The following is a 17,155-nucleotide window of genomic DNA, read 5'->3' on the forward strand; positions in this document are numbered from 1 at the left end:
ATTGGATGCAATGCTCATGTTAAGCCTTTGCAAGACTCTTAGAGAGAACATATGTAGGGTTATCTTGGGTTTTGACGTTAGTCAGTGTGATAAGACCATCATCCAAGACTTGTCGAATGAAGTGATACCAAACATCTATGTGTTTGGCACATGCGTGAAACATGGTATTCTCAGCTAGACATACAACACTTTGGCTATCACAACCAGGCACTGGGGTACGTGAAGAAAGACCAAAATCCTTGACCAAACAGCCAAGCCAAATAGCTTCCTTAGAAGCTTCTGTGTGCATAGCAAGCTTCCACTTTCTCTTGTTTTCACATGACCATGCCTCTCTAAATGCCAGAGGCTCACCTTCATGAGTCAATAAAATGCAGTCCAAAGATGGCTAAAACTTGTGTGGCTGCCTTCTGATACGTGTAGACCTTCTTACCCAATGATCTATATTGATAGGCAATGGACGTACATCCTTAGGTATGTGCACACCATCACTTGGTGGCTGATTTTTAGCATTTTCTTATTGCTGTAACCTGTTTTTAGCATGTTCTTCTTACTGTCCTATTGCATCATATGCATCTATTTGCTGTCCATTATCTTCTAGCTGTAGCATAATAGGTTGCTGCTCATTTTCAACATCAAAAGGGACAAAATCTTTAGCTAATGGTTGCTGAATGGCTGGTTGTTCCTGTTGAAATTTGACCTTCTTTTTGTTAGGGTCACCATGTGTAGCATTTTTTAGCAACTTTGCCTCATTAAATACTACGTCCCAATTGTGTAATATCTTCTTGTCCTAGGAAGCCAAACACTATAACCCATCTCTCCCTCATCTCCATATCCCATGAAGATGCCCTTGATGGATTTCATGTCTAGTTTAGTCCTTTGATTCACAGGATTATGCACAAAGGCATCACAACCAAAGATATGCAAATGGTCATGTGAAGCAAGTTTGCCAAATCAAACCTCTTTAGGAATGCCATTTTCCAATGTATGATTGGGAGAGCGATTGCATACATGAACTGCAGTTTTAAGAGCCTCTCCCTAGAACTGCTGGGGGAGATTAGGTGTGGACAAGCACGCATCTGACTCTCTCACAAAGTGTGCGATTATATCTTTCAGCGATGCCATTTGATGCAGGATTGTAAGGGACTGTCAACTCCCTCTTAATGCCATGCATCGCACAAAACTTTTTGGACTTATCAGAAACATACTCGCTCCCATTATCCGTTCTTATAGCTTTTAACTTAAGCCCTTTCTGTGTGGTAAAAAAGCATGAAATCTTTTAAAGGCATTCACACTTCCTTTTTGCTCTTTAACACATACACCCATTACTTTCTACTGAAATCATCAATAAAAGTGACAAAGTACCGTGTATCTCCATGTGAATTAACATGTATAGTACACACATTAGAGTGTACTAGAACAAGAGCATTGGACTTTTTAATGACACCAGAGTAATAAGAAGACTTCCCATGCTTTCCATATGTGCTGTCATTACAAAAGTCGAGACCAAAGCCTTTTACATCAAATCTCTCTAAAGAGGAGAGAACTTGAAGGCCTTTTTGGCTCATATGGCCTGGTCTTTTATGCCAAAGTTCCATCTTTGAATCAACTTCAGCCATAGCCAAAAACTTGCCAGGTAATACTTTACAATGCAAATAATACAAAGTCCCCTTTTTGTTGCCTTTAACAATCAGCATAGAGTCCTTGTGGACCTTTCAAGATCCACCACCAAAGGTAGTAAAATATCCTCTTGCATCAAGTTTCCCAACTGACAACAAACTTTTCTTTATGCTAAGGTATCAATCACCTCCTTTTTGGTGATGTGCGTATCACTTGGTGCTGCTATAACATTTACATCATTACATGAGGCTACAACAAGTATCTCTCTAATGTTAGAGAGCTCTTCAATAACCACACTAGATGCAACATTTTCCTTTGCAACTTCTTTTGAGGGAGAGTTGTCATTATCTTTCTTGTCATCCTTCTTTTTCTTTCCTTGCCGTTTCTTTCTTGCTCTTTCTTGTAGTATTGACAATCAGACTTTTATGTCCTTTATGCCCACATTGATAGCAACTAACATCTTGCTGTTTGCCCTTGCTTTTACTCGTGCTTTTGCCTTTTTTTCTTGCATTACCCCTCTTTTTTGACCTGCCTCTAAGATGATAGGTTGAACCATTGCTTTCTCCACTAGACTTACTTCTAATCTCTTCATTGAGAATAGTGCCCCTAACACCATCAAAGGTTAAAGCATGGTTGTTGCTTAGTGAAACAAGCAAAGACTTCCAACTATCAGGCAATATCATCAACAAAAAAATAGCATTCAATGATAAATTGAAGGGTTGCAAATCAGAGCCCTGTAATTGAGTCAAAATCCCTCTGAAAACACTTAAATGCTTCAATGCTGGCTTAGACTCGTCCAACTCCATGTTCACAAGCTTGCACATGAGATGCACTTGATTTATTGGAGTTGTATTTTCATAAGTGTCCATCAACTTTTTTCATATGGCATAAACAGTATCCAGATGCTTAATGTTTGTAAGTACATCATCAGATACAACCATTTTAATGTATGCAATGGCCTTCTTGTTGAGTCTAAGCCTAATCCTCATCTGTCATAGCTGCAAGCTTGATTTCCAGGAGAGCATCATCACAGTCCTTGAGAAACAAAATGCCTTGCATCCTGTCCTTCCACAAGTCAAAGCCAGTGCCATCAAACCTCTTGATTTCAAGAAGGGATTCAGTGTCATTGTTGCTGGAAGCATTAGTGGCCATTAGTTAGCAAAGTGCTAAGTACCAATGCTGTATTTTATTACAGTAAATATTAGACTGAATGTTCAGCTAATTTCAGCCCAGAATTTCAGGAGATAAGAGCAAGACTTGATCCAAGTTCATGTATAACAATAGAAGGAATGACTTTCAACAATATAACTGAGATTTCATCATATAATCCATGCATACACCATTGCAAAGTGACTCCCACTTCATTAATATCACCAAAATTACATTTGCAACAATCCCAAATCTGCAAGTGATCACTAAAAGACTGTTGCACCATGAATATTCAGCAATATATCAACTCAATGGGAGCTGCCAAACATGTGTACTGCATACATAAGTGCCCAAAAACACTTTTGATACACAGAAACACCAGAATTCTTTGCAATTTCTTCAAAATCTCATGAGTGAGAGATAATACGCTCGAATTTCGCTGTGTATAGCACCAAGATTGCTTCAGCAATGTCCCCAATGTACATTTCACCCATCAATTTTGCCAAAATTCACAAATGTTGGCAAAAGCCCCAAAATTTCACTAATCAATTTATCCGGATTGCATTAATATGTATTTCCGAGAGTATAAAATAGGCAAATTTAGCAAAATTTTACAGAATTTTGCAAAAGGACCAAATTTTTCGGGTCCAAAAAGACTATTTAAGATGTCCCTTGGTACATATTTTTGAAATTCTGCCTATATTTTAGGCTATTACACATTCAAAATTTTCTTCTTTCATACTCCTCCCACTTTCATACTCCTTGCTCTTTTCTTCTCCCTCACCTCTGTCCTTATAAAAAGGCAGCCTTCTCCCCCATCTCACCACATAAATTAGTCTCCAACTCATCAATCTCCCTCTCTTGAGCTCAACTTTCAAGCCTCCATCTTCTTTAATCACCGTACTTTCCAGTCTCTTCCCCCTCCCTCTACCTCTCTCTCCCTCTCTCTCTCTCTCTCTCTCACCTTCTCTTTCTCCTATTTCTCTCTCCGCTCCCTCTCCCTCTTCCTCTCCCTCTCTCTTTTCCTCACCTTCTCTTCTTGTCATCTCCCTATCCCTCTCTCTATCTCGCTCTCTCACTTTTAAGTTTCACTCATACATTTTGCATCTTGTCTCTCTTTCTTTCTCGAATTTTGCTTCCTCTCTTTCTCTCTCTTCTCATTTCTTTCCACAATGCCTAGGCCTCTTCATGATCTATCTTTAAGTTACACATTTTGTATGTCTATAGGTTGATTGTACATACAATGTATATGTATTTTTTAAATGAACGTACAAAACAACATATTTTATTCTTAGGATTTTTGTGTACATTCCATACCTTGCATATTCGCGTACTAAAGGTATTGTACCAAATGTATGAAACCACCATGCATTGGAATGGACTGGTGGTATGGGACGCCAATCCTTGAGATGTGGTTGTGACTCGGAGTGCTGTTAGCTTTCATGCTTGGGGGTGAGCCCGTTTGGCTCTATGGTTGGGAGGTGCGTTTGATGTCCAATCCCTTTATTGTGGATATGGCTTGTTTCATGTCTCATATGCAGGTTGGGTTTCTAGCGAGACATTTCAATAGAGAAGAGACAAATGTCAAGAGTCGAGAAACTTATCACACAAGCCTTCGAGTGTTCAACACTTGTTACACCTCGTGACCTATGGTTGGATACTTGTCTTATGCTATTCCGCTTTCCCTTTTTGCAATAGCCCTTCTCTCTCTTATAAAAAGAGCTCGTTTTTTCTTATTCTATATTTGTTTTCTTGGCTGTAAACTCTTGTACAACAGCTAAAGATAGCCTAAAGTTGGCCCCATTCATCTACATTATCCTCCTCCACTCCTCTATTATCGAATACCTCTAATCCTTGTTTCGTTTTTGTTTTACAGGACAACAAAATTGTAAATTCATTATAGCTCTTCCTTCTCGAGCTTTTTTTCCATTTCAAGAACAAAAAACAAGCCATATTGATATATTGTTGTTTATTAATAGAGAAAGGCTTATTTTTTCTCTTTCTATTCACATTTTGTAAAGAAATTAATTGTTTTTATTGCATAGTAAGTGATGCAATTGCGCATGCATATCTTTATATGATCTTGTGAGAGTGAGCACTATTTTCCCTCACTCTCTCATTGATTATAATTGAGCTCTTTCCTAAAGAACTTGGATCAAGTGGAAATATTTTTCTTCAGGGGCAGGGGTTGTTGGAAAAGGGGTTTGCCTATCTTCAACCCTTAATCTTGTTTCCATTACTTTTACATTTCCATGGCTGTAATTTCTTGAATAATTGTCATATTCAACTTTTAAGTATTTGTTTTCTCCATTTGTTGAAATACTAAGTCTAAAAAACAAAACAATATTATAATTGTTGAGTGTACTAGGTTGCTTGGAGCGTTTACAGATGAGGAGTAAGAATAGGGCGGTATTTGATAAGAGGGTAAGGTGGGTAGGATGGGAAGGTAGGAATAGATAGGATACCATAAGGTGCCGTAGGAGGTATTAATACCCGAAACCCTTGCCCGATTGTAGGCTTAGGCAATGTTTACTAGCGAACTGTGGAACCAATTGGTCAACATTTGAGGGTGGGTATGCTTTGGTAGGTAACCCATGCGAAAAGTATCCGTGCTTGGTTTGGGGGGCAAACCCCAACTACTACTGCATCTCCACCACCTAGTTATGCAAAAGTAGAGGGCCTATAGGAGAACGATATGCCTATGTCTAATGGTCTGATCCCCTCTCTCTCCTCCCTAGTGTGATGTGTGGTGCTACTAATGGAGGTATAAATGAAGATGTGAATAAAGGTGTAAACCATACTTATAGATAAAGAGGGATTTGAATCCTCGGTATTTAAAAGAATGAATGTGTAAATGTATCGGAGGACTTGACATTGTAGTATAGATGGATTTGAAGTGAATGCAGTTGATTGACTTTGTGAAGGAAGTTGAAATGTAGAAGATAGGATAAATGCAAGAAAAAGAGAGCACTTAAGTTTACACACAAAAATGAGTACCTCTATTCGCTTTTTGGCTTTTACACATAGGCTTGTGATTTAGGGTTCTCTCTATAGCTTGAGCACTTTCTACTTTTTGGGCTCTTGACTGGTCCCTTTCCATATGTGGATATATCCTAAGTTGATTGCATTGCTTCCAATAAAAGTGTTCATAATTCTTCATTCTTCTTTTGTGTTTTGAGCTTTCATTGTCAAAGTGTTTGCCATACACTTTGTGTTTCTCCCTGTAAATCCTACTGTTTCTTGACATGATATCAAAGCATACAATTTCATCTCTTGATTCACTAGTGCAAGGTACATAAGTTCATACTTTTGTCCCTTTTTCTATTGCAATTTTTGCTGAGTGAAAATGAGTGATTTCGGCCTGCACAAAGTTCATGACTATGGGAACAGTTGCTTGCCTGGAAATATTACTGCCTCAACTTTTCTCTGTGTGTGTGTGTGTGTGCGCGCGCGCGCCTTTAAACAACGCTATTCAGCCTGCATTGTCACAGTTCATAGCCAAAAGCCTGAAAGTTAAAGTCTAAACATTGAAGAGAAGACCTCTTTGTGCATATGTCCTTTTATTTGGAAATTGGCACATGATCATTGTTATGATATCAAAAACTTGTTTTGAATATGCTTGTAAGTTTAGTACTTTTCTAAAATATGTTTAAAAATTAGAGTCACGTATGATTCAGGTCTAGGGTTAAAATAATACTCGAGTCATACTTTCATACTCATTTGCGTTGGTTGTTTGATTCATATATGGAAAAACCATGGGTGAGAGATGGAGTTGAGATGAGGTTGGGATATCTCTCTATCATGGGGATCTGAATTTTTGATGATTTGCTTAGCATTTGATTTAGTTATTAATCAAATGCACATGTTGTGCAAGTCAATTAAGTCACAATGATAGGCCGAGGACCTCGAGAAGTTAGTGGGCATCAAAGGCAAAAGTTATTAAGTTATATTGGTTAGGTACTACCTACTATCATTTTTAGCTGATAAATGCCAGTGGTGACATTAGGAACTAGGGATTAATTAATTAATTAATACTTGTTCAAGAACCAGTTAATGGATAGAAATAGTTGGGAGTCAAAATCGCCTAGTTGATTGAATTATGGATGGGCACATTTAATGTTTTAAGCAAGGATAGGGGGTGAAATTAATTTTCAGAATTACTATTCTGAAGATTAATCAAATGGCTAAAAATTAAGTACAAGGTTGGCACGATAACTTGGCAAAACTTGCCTATGTAAGTGAGGGAAAAGTGGTTGGGGGTTGGTTGGGCCTCATTTTAGTATGGTTGAGGTTGGGAGAGGAGAGGAGAGAGCTACTGTTGTAATTTTCTAGCCATTGGTGATCAGCCCAGCTATTGGAGACTATCAAAGAGTTGCCATTAGTTGATTAGGAGGCCATTGGAGGCAGGTGCCTAGTTGTCATTCAATGGATTGATGGACTAGTTTGATCAGTCTTGTCTTGTATGGCATGTCCGATTGAAAGTATTTGATTGTTTTAAAGTGCATGTTTGTGACCATTTGGGGTAGTTATAGATGTTTAGGCTTCCTCTCCCACAACACACGTGCACACACCCCCAATCTCTCTCTCTCTCTCTCTCTCTCTCTCTCTCTCTCTCTAACCAGCCTTCCTTCCATGGATGGGTGGTAAATCTCTGATTACAACTTAATTACAGCAGCAAACAATAAATGCAAATCTGAAAATACAAATTTACCTATTGATCTTGGACAATGCACACCCAGTTGGCCTCAAAAAGTGGCACCCCTTTCGGTATTTCTTTAGCTTTATTGAAGAAGAAGTTGATTTACCATGGGATTCTCCCGATTCCCTTCGCAATCTAAGCTCCCCTTGCTGTCCAAAGTGACGAGCAAGTCTTCAATTTGTTTTTCTCCTTGATTCAAGCACTTAATTGACCTTCACCTATTTCACAGATGATGGAAATGCCCCAAATTCACTGGTTGGCTAGTCCTCCACTTGAATTTAGCTGAAATTCACCTTCAGGCTTGAAAAATCCAAGTCTTGGAGCTTTCAACTTTTGGCACGCTTCTCGAGGTTGTTGCTAAATCCTAAATTCTGTTGTAAATTAGGGTTTATAATGGAGAAATTTGCAATTTCTTAGCCTCCAAAGGTCCAATCGTTGAGAACTTCGGAGCAAGACTGTGAAATGTCTGGGAGATGAGTGAGAAAGGTTAGAGAGAGAAAATTCAAAGTTTTATAGTGAAGAATGACTAAAAAGTAGTCAAATGCAGCTGTTGCCGTGCCACAACAGCATTAAATGCTCTCACTTGCAATTGAGACATCCAAATCAGTTGTCACCTTGTATTTGGATGCAATCGTTGAGTTGTGGATCTAGGGTGTGTCTACCTGAACGTGGAGTGCATGGTGCCGATGCTTGTGGAACTGGGAGATGGGTCTACCTTGGGCAAGCCCTTGGTGGTGTCCCACACTTGAGAACCCAGTTGGTGTAGACCGAGGGTGCCGTGCGTGTAGCTTAGGGTGACAGGTCGAACCATAGGTGAGTGATACCTCCCTAGCTATGTCCTATCCTTGTTGTGCCCTAAGCATGTGTTGTGGGGGGTGGGGCTAGGTATGAAAACACTAGGGTTTGAATTTGCAATCGCCTCCTCAAATTTCACTCATGGCTGGTTGCAATGGCTGAAAATAGGTTGGCCATGGCTGCTCATAGTTCTTCCCATTTGCTACAGCAAGAATGATCTTGTTTTTTCTCTTCTTCACCCTTTTGTCAGCTTGTATGGGCAAGTTTGCCAAGTGGTAGCCTTCCCAAATTGTTTTTCCAACATTATCTATCATTAAATATTAATTTTCAGCCTTTAATTACTGAAAATTAATCTAATAATTATTTCAGTGCCTATAAAAATAATCTCATCGGCTAATAATTAAAATGGCTAGGAATCTTCCACCCTCGAGTCTCTTTGTGCCATCTTTGACCATTAGATCAATGTTAGGTACCATTAAATGCCACATCTCTAGTGTCACCAACTCACACTTATGGCTAAATGATTAAACCTAGACCAACAATTGACACCAGATACCACCAAGTACCTGTGCAACATAACTTATAGCAACTTTTGCCTTTGGCATCCCGTGATTTTCTTGGGTCCCGTGCTCATAAATTTGCTCTAACTCTAGTTGTACCTCACATGTGTAACATTTACTTAATCATGTGATAAAAAATTAATCTACATGTTAAGTGAGGTTTCAAAAATACATGTCCTCATGACACACTCTCTCTCATGTACAAATTATGATTGATCTACTTGATTTTTCCTTTAGGTCAATTTTGGTTTCCATAAGACATTGATGTAACTAACTTCCTTTCTTTCTTTCTCTCTCTCTCCCTCTTGACCTCCTTTAAGCTTTCTACTCTCAAGCTCTCTCTCCTCGACTCTCTATCCTGCACTCCCTTAAGCTCTCCTTTACCCTGCCTTCGCCCTGCCTCAGCTCTCAAGCTGCCCATTCTCTCTCTCCTTAGCTCTCCATACGTAAACTCCTAGTGTAAAGACTCTAAATGTTTGAAGTGTTTTATTTTAAGTCCCAACATTATGTATAGGCCTTAAAATTATATTTATAAAATTTTCTTCATTAAACATAGCATTGGATGTACGTACGTCTTGTCAGAAGTGGAGCAGCGGTGAAAGCATAAACATGTACTGAAATAAACTGCTGAAACACAAGACAAAAAGAGAAAAGAAAGAACACGATACAAATGAGAACTCAGATGTATGCACGGGAAATGGAATCCATATATCTGAACATGAGACAGTCGTATACAACAGTGAGTCACTGGCTGTGTGGGCACTGGCACTGGCTCCTCTCTCCACAGAGTCTGCAGATGGTGAAGGTGATGATGATGATACTGATTGAGGAGGAGCATTGAGTATAAATAGGCTGAAAAAGTGGGGAGCAATAATGCTGGTCGGACAGCATTAATGCTGGCCGACTGGTGCATAAAATGCTCCACTGGCATAAAATGCCACACTAGAAAATACCTAAAATACCTAACAAAAATGCCCAGCCCAGATCAAGCTCAGACTCACACATAAGCTGACAAATACTCTGCTAACACCCTCTCTCAGATCATGAGTGATCTGATACAATACAATAGTACAATGAAAAGGGATCAGAAACTATACAACATAGAACCACCAAGTAGAACCATGGATACCCAAGCAGTGGGTGATCAAGCCACCACCAAGGTGCCTCGGAGAGAACCTGATGTCGATGTCGATCGTACCAAACACCGGAAAATAGAGAAGATCGTAGAATGTCTCTGTGTCCATCACCAATGTCTCGCAGTAGCATACAAGACCATCCTGTCAAAAATGCCCCTGAACATAGGTGACCATGGATTCCCCGCCTTTGGCCAGACCGCCAAAGTGTCCCCTCATGTGAGCTCCAGACGAAAGCCTCCCGCTCTCTGTCAGATAACCAGCTCATCATGAACCTGAATGTCAATCCCAGCTCTAGGATTTGATTCCGCTAGACTGAAGTTGATGCATCAGGGATGTCCCTCTCTGGAACCTGTACACCTGTATAAAAGTATAGTTGAGGCGTGGCTGCCCCATCTGAACACCCGCTCATACTCCCTCTCTGGCACAAGAGAGTCATGAGGGATGACCTCATCACCAGCACTAGAAAGCAGCCGAGGAAGGGGCCACCAAGCCCTTCCCGCGATCCGAAGAAGAGGATCCCTTCCACGCCTTGGACTTCTCCTTGGTCGGAGGATCTGAGTCGGAGTCGGATGAAGGAGAGGACTCATCGGTAGAGTCAACATCCCGCTTCTTCTTCTGCTCCTTCTTCTTGGAAGCCGCTAACGTCTTGCAGTCCTTCCGCAAATGTCCCTTCTTGCCACAGTGGTAACATTGGGCCTTCGACTTCTTCTTCCCGTCACCCCTCTCTGAAGCTACATAAGCCTCGCCTCCATAATGTGCCGGAAGCCGCCCCTGTAATCTCAAGGATGTCTCATGCTCAAGAAGCATCGAGGTCATATGTGTAAAACTGACAGGAGTCGATAATGTCTGCGCCCGCAAAGCATTGGCCACTCAATCAAACTCCGGGGGGAGCTTGTAGAGGACCGTCCCGATGAGATGCGCCTCGGGAAGAGCAGATTGCATGTGCCGAAGCTGGTCCTGTACCTGCGTAACACGAAGAAGAAAAGACTGAATAGTATCTTTCGGCTCAAACTTCATCTGCTGGAGCTGGCCATAAAGTGTGACTACCCGCATGGTGGAAGGTGCCTCGTACATCTGCTGCAACTTCTGCCATACTTCAGGAGATGTCCTATAGGAGGTAACCGCCGGTAAGACGGCTTTAGAAATACACCGAAGCAATGCCGAGTAAGCACGGGCATCGTCCGAGTCCCATGTGAGCACCGCTTCCTCATGGTTGTTCTCATCAAAGTCTTCAGGAAGAGAAAAAGGACGGAGAGGTCGAGGAATAGCTCCACAGACGATGCACCATAATCGCTTCTGCACAAACCAAGCTTTCATGACAGCACTCGATGTGAGATAATCAGGTCCATGTAATTTATCATCAGTGGAAGTGCATGGAGGAGCCATATGAAGAGGATAAGAAGAGAAGTAGAGAAGAGAGGGAATGGAGAGAGGAAACACAGCCAAAACACAAGCACAAACTGCAGAAAATGAGAGTTCACATGGAAGATAAACCAAAATCTGATCAATAGAAGACAAAATCTGCTGCAGAAAGTCAAAAAATCAGTCAGTAACTGCCAAAAACAGCAAAAACGGCCTGAATTAACAGTCACCCTGCCACGAGAGATGTTGAATCAGCAAAACGCAGACTGTAAACTGGAGAAAAATAGGTAGAAAACTGTCGTCAGCAGCTGCAGATGAAAAACGCAGGCAGTAGAGGGTGCGTAGGCAGCAGGCAATGACAAAACTGCAAAAAACGCAGGTTGAAAACAGCCCCAAACAGGTCGCTTGGCTGTGACAGCAGTCGTCTGATCAGCAGGGGTACAAAACAGTCCTGAAATCAGCAAGAAAACACAGCAGAAACACAAATCCTGAAAACTGATACCATGTCAGAAGTGGAGCAGCGGTGAAAGCATAAACATGTGCTGAAATAAACTGTTGAAACACAAGACAAAAAGAGAAAAGAAAGAACACGATACAAATGAGAACTCAGATGTATGCACGGGAAATGAAATCCATATATCTGAACACGAGACAGTCGCATACAATAGTGAGTCACTGGCTGTGTGGGCACTGGCACTGGCTCCTCTCTCCACAGAGTCTGCAGATGGTGAAGGTGATGATGATGATACTGACTGAGGAGGAGCACTGAGTATAAATAGGCTGAAAAAGTGGGGAGAAATAATGCTGGTCGGACAGCATTAATGCTGGCCGACTGGTGCATAAAATGCTCCACTAGCATAAAATGCCACACTAGAAAATACCTAAAATACCTAACAAAAATGCCCAGCCCAGATCAAGCTCAGACTCACACATGAGCTGACAAATACTCTGCTAACACCCTCTCTCAGATCATGAGTGATCCGATACAATACAATAGTACAATGAAAAGGGATTAGAAACTATACAACATAGAACCACCAAGTAGAACCATGGATACCGAAGCAGTGGGTGATCAAGCCACCACCAAGGTGCCTCGGAGAGAACCTGATGTCGATGTCGATCGTACCAAACACCGGAAAATAGAGAAGATCGTAGAAGGTCTCTGTGTCCATCGCCAATGTCTCGCAGTAGCATACAAGACCATCCTGTCAAAAATGCCCCTGAACATAGGTGACCATGGATTCCCCGCCTTTGGCCACACCGCCAAAGTGACCCCTCATGTGAGCTCCAGACGAAATCCTCCCGCTGTCTGTCAGATAACTAGCTCATCATGAACCTGAATGTCAATTCCAGCTCCAGGATTTGATTCCGCCAGACTGAAGTTGATGCATCAGGGACGTTCCTCTATGGAACCTGTACACCTGTATAAAAGTATAGTTGAGGCGCGGCTGCCCCATCTGAACACCCGCTCATACTCCCTCTCTGGCACAAGAGAGTCGTGAGGGATGACCTCATCACCAGCACTAGAAAGCAGCCGAGGAAGGAGCCACCAAGCCCTTCCCGCGATCCGAAGAAGAGGATCCCTTCCACGCCTTGGACTTCTCCTTGGTCGGAGGATCTGAGTCGGAGTCGGATGAAGGAGAGGACTCATCGGTAGAGTCAACATCCCGCTTCATCTTCTGCTCCTTCTTCCTGGAAGCCGCTAACGTCTTGCAGTCCTTCTGCAAATGTCCCTTCTTGCCACAGTGGTAACATTGGGCCTTCGACTTCTTCTTCCCGTCACCCCTCTTTGAAGCTACATAAGCCTCGCCTCCATAATGTGTCGGAAGCCGCCCCTGTAATCTCAAGGATGTCTCATGCTCAAGAAGCATCGAGGTCATATGTGTAAAATTGACAGGAGTCGATGATGTCTGCGCCCGCAAAGCATTGGCCACTCCATCAAACTCCGGGGGGAGCTTGTAGAGGACCGTCCCGATGAGATGCGCCTCGGGAAAAGCAGATTGCATGTGCCGAAGCTGGTCCTATACCTGCGTAACACGAAGAAGAAAAGTTTGAATAGTATCTTTCGGCTCAAACTTCATCTGCTGGAGATGGCCATAAAGTGTGACTGCCCGCATGGTGGAAGGTGCCTCGTACATCTGCTGCAACTTCTGCCATACTTCAGGAGATGTCCTACAGGAGGTAACCGCCAGTAAGACCGCTTTAGAAATACACCGAAGCAACGCCGAGTAAGCACGGGCATCGTCCGAGTCCCATGTGAGCACCGCTTCCTCATGGTTGTCCTCATTAAAGTCTTGAGGAAGAGAAAAAGGACGCAGAGGTCGAGGAATAGCTCCACAGACGATGTACCATAACCGCTTCTGCACAAACCAAGCTTTCATGACAGCACTCCATGTGAGATAATCAGGTCCATGTAATTTATCATCAGTGGAAGTGCATGGAGGAGCCATATGAAGAGGATAAGAAGAGAAGTAGAGAAGAGAGGGAATGGAGAGAGGAAACATAGCCAAAACACAAGCACAGACTGCAGAAAATGAGAGTTCACATGCAAGATAAACCAAAATCTGATCAATAGAAGACAAAATCTGTTGCAGAAAGTCAAAAAATCAGTCAGAAACTGCCAAAAACAGCAAAAACGGCCTGAATTAACAGTCACCCAGCCACGAGAGATGCTGAATCAGCAAAACGCAGACTGTAAACTGGAGAAAAATAGGTAGAAAACTGTCGTCAGCAGCTGTAGATGAAAAACGCAGGCAGTAGAGGGTGCGTAGGCAGTAGGCAATGACAAAATTGCAAAAAACGCAGGCTGAAAACAGCCCCAAAACAGGTCGCTTGGTTGTGACAGCAGTCGTCTGATCAGCAGGGGTACAAAACAGTCCTGAAATCAGCAAGAAAACACAGCAGAAACACAAATCCTGAAAACTGATACCATGTCAGAAGTGGAGCAGCGGTGAAAGCATAAACATGTGCTGAAATAAACTGCTGAAACACAAGACAAAAAGAGAAAAGAAAGAACACGATACAAATGAGAACTCAGATGTATGCACGGGAAATGGAATCCATATATATCTGAACACGAGAGAGTCGCATACAATAGTGAGTCACTGGCTGTGTGGGCACTGGCACTGGCTCCTCTCTCCACAAAGTTTGCAGATGGTGAAGGTGATGATGATGATACTGACTGAGGAGGAGCACTGAGTATAAATAGGCTGAAAAAGTGGGGAGCAATAAGCTGGTCGGACAGCATTAATGCTGGCCGACTGGTGCATAAAATGCTCCACTGGCATAAAATGCCACACTAGAAAATACCTAAAATACCTAACAAAAATGCCCAGCCCAGATCAAGCTCAGACTCACACATGAGCTGACAAATACTCTGCTAACACGTCTAAGATTCATTAGTTTGATTAGTACCGTACTAATATTGGATTGTACTAATCGGATGCCATTGGATGTGACAACCATGGCTAGGTGACAGCCCTTATAGGTTGTCTGTAGGTAGGTGACAATGATTTTGGGGCCCACAAGGGTAGGTGATTGCATGTGAGGCTCCTATTGATGGTGGGCTGCACTTATTCAGCCACTTCTAGTAGGGCAGCAGCAAATTTGAGCACTTTCTCGCGATAAAAATCGGAAATTTCTCTCTCCTTAGCTTTTTCTCTAATGTACAATTATTCCCTTAACATTTCTCAATCATTTACATCATATTTCAGCCATAGAAGATGGACAGCAAAGCGTTTGCTGCTGTAAACGCTAATTTATTAGCGGAAATTAGGGTTTAATAGCCATGTTGGATCTCATGGTAGAAAAAGGATAGTACTTAAAAATTAGTAGCTGGAATTTGAGGAATTGCCAAAGATTTCAAGAAGCTAGACATCCCAATTGGATTTGGGCTTGGATGCATTAAGGGGCAAATTAGATTGGAGGCTTGCTGGTCATTTTTGGTAGCAAGAGACATTGGATATTGAAGGAGATTTGAGCAAAATCTTAGTTTACTTCATCCAATTTTAATAGAAGTTAAAGAAATACCACAAGGGGTGTCATTTTTTGGCCAACTGAGAGTCCATTGTCGAAGACTAGTTGATAATGTTTATATTTCAGTTCATGTAACTTTTATGCTTGTTATAATTAGTGCTTAATCATGTCATTACCACCCTTCGGAGAATGAAGGTTGGTGTGACTCTCCTCTACATTTCCTCTCCTCGTTGAAGCGCTTGAGCATTGGGTCGTGTGTAAGGGAGTGGTGGAGAAGATCGAGGGGGCCACACTTGAATTGCAAGGCCATTGTCAAGCCTTCGAAGGCATTTGGACTACAATGCATGAGGGTGAGAAGTTGAGTCTACTACAAACTCTTGGCTGCTCTCTTTCTTGTTTGCTTGGGATAGTGAGGAGAGAGTAGATGGCTTCGAGAATGGAATATGAGTAGACTATGTGAGAGGCGATTGAGTCCAAGAGCATTGAAGTTCTTGAAACAATGGCTTCGAGAATGGAATATGAGTAGACTATGTGAGAGGCGATTGAGTCCAAGAGCATTGAAGTTCCTGAAACAGTTTGAGTTCCATCCAAGTCCTGCATATCATGTGTAGCTTGACATGCTCTTATCTCTACTCTAACAATCTCATGGTATCGATGGTTTGCTATATACCATGTGAGCAATTATCATCACTAGTTGCCTCTCAATATTCTTCAAGGTCCTTTTACAGAGACCTTGACCCTATATTGGGGATCCATACAACAAGATTGGGGTAACCAATGTATCAAACAACCATAAATTAGTCTAGGGTTCCTAAAATGAGCATACACACATTTCCTCTTGAGTCCTCCAAGTGTTGCATATCCAACCTGGCAGCACCAATGTCTCGCCACTTATGTACAAGAAAATTCATGCCTTGCATATCAGGAGAAAACATTTAAAATGAAAGCTACTGCTAATCAAATGATATGTATAGATTGCATGCTATAGATTTACCATCAATGCTGAATAGTCTTCTACCATGTGGGTAAATCACATATCACTACTACATCCTTATGTAGAACTGCACTCTTGCCCAAGTATCTTTGTGATATCTTGCCTACAGCATGGCACCTGAGCATGTGCCATGGTACTGCCATTGGGGCGGTTTGCTTTCAAGTAGTCTTGGTCTCATGGTAGCTTTATTCAGCGAGTTCTTATTGTTGTAACTAGGAAGGATTACAGTTATGATGCTCACGAGTGGGCCTGAAGAAACTAGTGATTTGTGGCAGGGATCTCTGGTTGTGTGTGTAGGACCCTCCGTTTATGCTGATGTAACCCCATAATGAATACGCCTAGACATCTCTAATCAGGGCGATTTGTTGCAGTCCAAAACCTTCCCTAAATAGGAATGAAGGAATATGAGGGAGAGAGAAAAAGGGGGGGGGGGGTCGCGAGGAAGGTTTGGTCACTACTATCAGTTGTTTGGTTATGAGTGGTGGGGCTATTGATACTTCCAAAGGACTGGGACTTTGGACATCCCAAGTTTGTGGACCCCGTGCAGGCGGATATGAAAGTGCTCTTTCCTTTCTTGCGCTTCTAGGGTTGTTGGCATATATGGACCATGAGGTATGCATTCATCTTTGATGCTTCATTGGGCATGTAAAGTCATATAGCGCACTTGAAAGGGCTTCTTCATTGGCAGCTAGGCTTGATTGAGTTAATAGATAGTCTCCCCAGATGGGATTTGCTTGCTTGGCATGCTTAAGTTTCTTCTGCCCCCCTTTAGTCACTCTGCTTCCTTCGTACCTTCATTGTGATGTCTCTGATTTTATGCACAATGGCCTAGAGCCATCCTGTATCTTGAAATTTGTACTTTTTCCCG

General features: G+C 42.0%; 1 protein-coding gene across 1 annotated transcript in view; it reads left to right on the plus strand.

The window, feature by feature from the left end:
* Positions 1–17,155, plus strand: part of EMB1895 (ARM repeat superfamily protein) — a 93,097-nt gene that overhangs the window by 55,580 nt on the left and 20,362 nt on the right. The window lies entirely within an intron of this gene.

The sequence above is a fragment of the Lygodium microphyllum genome, chromosome 25, assembly GCF_053477565.2.
Source record: "Lygodium microphyllum isolate KBCC chromosome 25, Lygodium_microphyllum_v1.1.10, whole genome shotgun sequence".
Classification (NCBI taxonomy): Eukaryota; Viridiplantae; Streptophyta; class Polypodiopsida; order Schizaeales; family Lygodiaceae; genus Lygodium; species Lygodium microphyllum.